Source organism: Austrofundulus limnaeus, unplaced genomic scaffold (genome assembly GCF_001266775.1).
Source record: "Austrofundulus limnaeus strain Quisiro unplaced genomic scaffold, Austrofundulus_limnaeus-1.0 Scaffold203, whole genome shotgun sequence".
Classification (NCBI taxonomy): Eukaryota; Metazoa; Chordata; class Actinopteri; order Cyprinodontiformes; family Rivulidae; genus Austrofundulus; species Austrofundulus limnaeus.
The window spans coordinates 926,417-930,702 of NW_013952605.1; the positions used below are offsets into that span (position 1 = coordinate 926,417).

The window sequence follows — 4,286 nt, forward strand, 5'->3', positions numbered from 1 at the left end:
ATTTATTTATTTATTTATTTATTTATTTATTTATTTATTTATTTATTTATTTAGTGTGCATGTTTGTTTTTTAGGTTGCAAAGGTATTTAGTCCTTCGCTTGCCTTTTTATCCTATTCCCTTACAACCTGGAATTTTAATGGACTTTTCAATTTGAGTACAAGTAATTTAGTGACCGATGATATCCGTTTTATTTTTTCCTGAATTCTGATGTTTTGTTTTTCCAAATTCCACATTTTCATTCTATTTTATGATATAAAGCTCAAAAAAGTGAACTCTAGTGTCATGTAGCATGTAGCATGCTACCTCTGTAGCATGAGAGCCTCATGAACATACATGTAGCTAGAGAAACGTCTTCAGTTTACCAACATCAGCTGGTGTCTCCTCAGGGCACAGTGCTGAACCTTGAGTTCACAGGGAGTTAATTTTTTTATACATGATGTAAATTTAGTAAACTTCCATAAACTTTGCAAGCAGCATGCAGGTAAACACAATTATGTTGTTAAGCCAGAGGAAGACACTTAAACAATAAAATGTGCCGGCTTGGATAGAGGAAGGTAATGATGTTACAGCTTGCTTTCCCAATCTCTGCTCCAAGTCTGTTCATAACTGTTTTTGTACTAGGGTTGGACAATATTGGCAAAAAAATTAATCACGATTAATTGTGGTATTTAACCGATAAGGATTCATTTGACAATGAATCCACTGGAGTCCCTGGACACCCTTATGTCCTGGTCACCTGACCAATTTAGTGGAAAAGATTTCCTCTTCATATAAATCTTTTTCAAATTGTGTCAAAATTACAGACTTAAGGCTATACATAAAAAATTTAATTGTGTTGATAGATAAATAAATTACAGAATTTTTTTTAAATGTTCATCATATTTGAAGCAGAGAGGAGCACCAAGCGGACTCTGCCTGGTGGCATTAATCGTATTAATCGTCAAGTGCCCAAAAATGACTGATTAATGTTTTTCTGACGATTAATTGCACATGATACGATTATGCCCAACTCTAGATTGTACGTAAACTTTGTAAACCTTATAAGTGTTGCTGTGGGGTGCGTGTTTGTGGTATCAGTATATTAGTTTAAAATGGTCTCCAAACAATGCTATAGTTTATCGCAAAATTTTTTGCAACAATTTATTGTCCAGCTAGATTTGTTATTGTGACTGGCCTAGTCAGATGCAGCTTTCATGTTTGGGATTGTGTGAGCCGCATGAGGAGAAGCCCAGGAACTGGTTATTCCTTGGCACGGGGCAGTAACTTAATGCTCACTCAGGAGGATGCAGCCCCTGAATTGAAACATAGCCATAGACCCACACAAATTACTGCAAAATAATTGTTGCATTTATTTACCGTTGGTCAACCAGGTACATCCCATTGGGAGCGCAGATCTCTTTTTCAMGGGTGGCCTGGGTCTGAAGGCTTGTACATGTTTTTAAGGTGTTTGAGACACCGGAGAACCCGGAAAAAACCCATGCAAGCACGAGGAGAACCTGCAAGCTCCACACAGAAAGACCCCAGGTCCGAACTGGGGGTGGAACTCAAGACCTGTGTGGTGGAACCCAAGGACATGCTGTGAGCCGTTGTGCTGCCTTGGACTAAATGAACTAAAATAAACAAAATCATTGTTTTCAATATATTAAACAAAATCAAACTGTAAAGGGGTCTATGCACAAGTATTCACCCCAAAACGTTGGAGCCTGACTCATTAGCTTCACCACAGCTAACCAGTTGTGTGCCTATTTGCTTCAGTCGACCTGCCCAAGTAGTACTCTGACTGCTGGAGATGATCACCAGCTCCCCACCACTCTGCACAGGATCAAGTGGGGACAAAAAATAGATGAATGAGTTTATCTGATGCTGTTATTTTGCCAAGGTTATTCCAGTCTTTGTCCACATTACGTTTCCTTAGCAGGACTGGCCATTTGTCTTCTGAACAGACTGGTGGAGACTGGTTTGGATATCTGCAGGGTATTTTTTATAAACCACAGCACATTGTCCAGGATCTGATGCTGTTAGACCTAAAATCCTGTAAACTGAGCTCCTGTGACGGAACAAAAAGTGAATCTCTGCTTCTCTCCACTTAATGTTTAAGAGATGATGTATTTATTCAGCTATTTCAGTTGCAACTCTGCACGTCTGTCTGTAATCTCCTCTTCTCAGTTTCAAACCTTGTCAAGTCCAGCAGGCCTTGGACCCTGACAAGGTGTTCTGGATCAGACCAGGAGAACAGACCCAGAAGGATCAACTGATGCCTGATACTGGATCTGTTCTGGTGGGCAGACGTAAAAACAGGAATGGGAGAAAGATCATCAGTTTCAACTGGTCTGATGAGAAGTTTTCTGGGCACAGGACGTTCATCAGAGGCCATGAGTCTGGAACAGAAACACAATCCAGTCCTGTGATCTCCAGACCTCTTCAGCTCCTGCTCCCTCACACAATCTGTCCTTCCTCTGGGCCAGGCTTTAGTCCATGAGTCCTCACTGGTTCAGTTTTTCTACCTTCATGTTGACAATGGAGGCTTTAGGTATTTACTGCTCTGCTGATCTTAGATCACAGAAAACTACAAAMACTTTGAAGGTTTCAGATGATCTGACCTGAAATGTTAAGTGATCCTCAGCTGTGGTTGGAGTTTGGTTTGAAACAGATGAAGATGGATGTTCTGTTATTGTTCATGTCCGGCCTCATTACAACATAGTTGTTTCACTTCTTACCTGTTTCTGACCGTTTACWCATAGTTTTACATCCTCGTGTGTTTCTGTGTGTTTTAGACCCACGGGGTATTTCTGGAAGTAAACACAACATGGTCTGAGGTCTCTGTGGAGACAGGACACACACTACTCCTTTGTAGCATGTTTTAAAGACATCTGTGAGAMTATTCAATCTTTCATCTTTTCTCATTTTACAGATTTGTTTAAAACTCATTTTATCCTGTTTTGTGTCGACTGAGAAGCTCCAGGAGCTCAGTTTTACGTTTAGCCCCAAGACCTGGAATGAAGATCCGTTTGAGACATTTTTGGTTCATCTCTGACTGTTTTTGAGTGTTTTTATTCCACAGGACACGTTTCCTTTTTGCTGCAGCCCTGCTGCCTCACAATTATGGAGACAGGGAAGTTGTTGTACGAAAAGTTTGGGTAATGAGTTTAAAACCTATGAAGGTGTCATAAACTGGTCGTTGGAAAGGCTCCTGAATAGTAAATAAAAGTGTTTCAGTCTCACCGTGGCTTGCAGAGTGGAGGAGAAATTCCACAGTCACTGAGTCAGTGGAGGTGGTGGAGCAACAAGTACCAAAGCAGATGTCACCAGGACTGTGGTATGTTGGAGCGCTGAAGATCCTGGCAGCTTTGCTCCTTCATTTCATCAGTTTTCTTCTAAAGATGATCAGGACACATGGAGTAACTGGAGCCGCCTGTCGGCCTGTCCTTTTCTGATTTCTGCTGTAGAAGAACAGACAGAGGATTCACAGCTCAGGCTGGAGTGTTGGACATTTCATTAGCAGTGAATAGAGTCACACTTTAAATCTGATTTGTTGTCATAAAACACAGACTGAAGACATTTTAACTTAACACTCAATTTTTCTCATGTTTTGTCCCTTTTCTTCCCTTTTTAATGTCTTCACCTTTGCATCATATGAAATAGAGTTCACCTCCAACCGACACCATAAAACACAACRTGTCACTCCTGATGTTCGGCTTTTTGCAGACTGTATCTGATCCGAGCAGCTTTCATCAGATTACCTCCATGACATGTCTAATGCTCCTTGTTTTATACTCAAGTAACGTTGGCTTTACGCAGGGATTTGAACCTGGAAGCTGAAACATRGCTGCTCTGCTGGCTGAGCCACGGTCCTAACCGTCTGTGATTTATCACAAGAGGCCGTGTGGAGARGAGCAGCTGAAGAGGCTGAAACTGTTTAAGGCTCACAGTTTGAAGAGGAATGTTGATGGGCAGAAAGGAGCAGACATCTGCAAAGACATTTCACACATAGATGCCTTATTTTTCCTACTAGGATGTTATAAAGTGCTTTTGGGATGCTGACATGAGTTTGTTTCAAGAATGTTAGAAAGAGTGTTGAGTTTTTGGGTTTGTGGAGTTTAGTTTTTCCATTATTAGTTATTGAAGACAGACAACAGCTACAAGTGATTAAGATGCACTTTTCTGCTTCTGAAACCTGAGCGTCTGCTAATGAGACGTTTTCAGGTTTTACCCTGTAAAGAAAGCCTGTGTGTGTGTGTGTGTGTGTGTGTGTGTGTGTGTGTGTGTGTGCGTGTGTGTGTGTGT

General features: G+C 40.9%; 1 protein-coding gene across 1 annotated transcript in view; it reads left to right on the forward strand.

Moving 5' to 3' along the window:
• Positions 1 to 4,286, forward strand: part of mpp7a (MAGUK p55 scaffold protein 7a) — a gene marked incomplete at its 3' end in the record, with an annotated part of 62,813 nt that overhangs the window by 49,844 nt on the left and 8,683 nt on the right.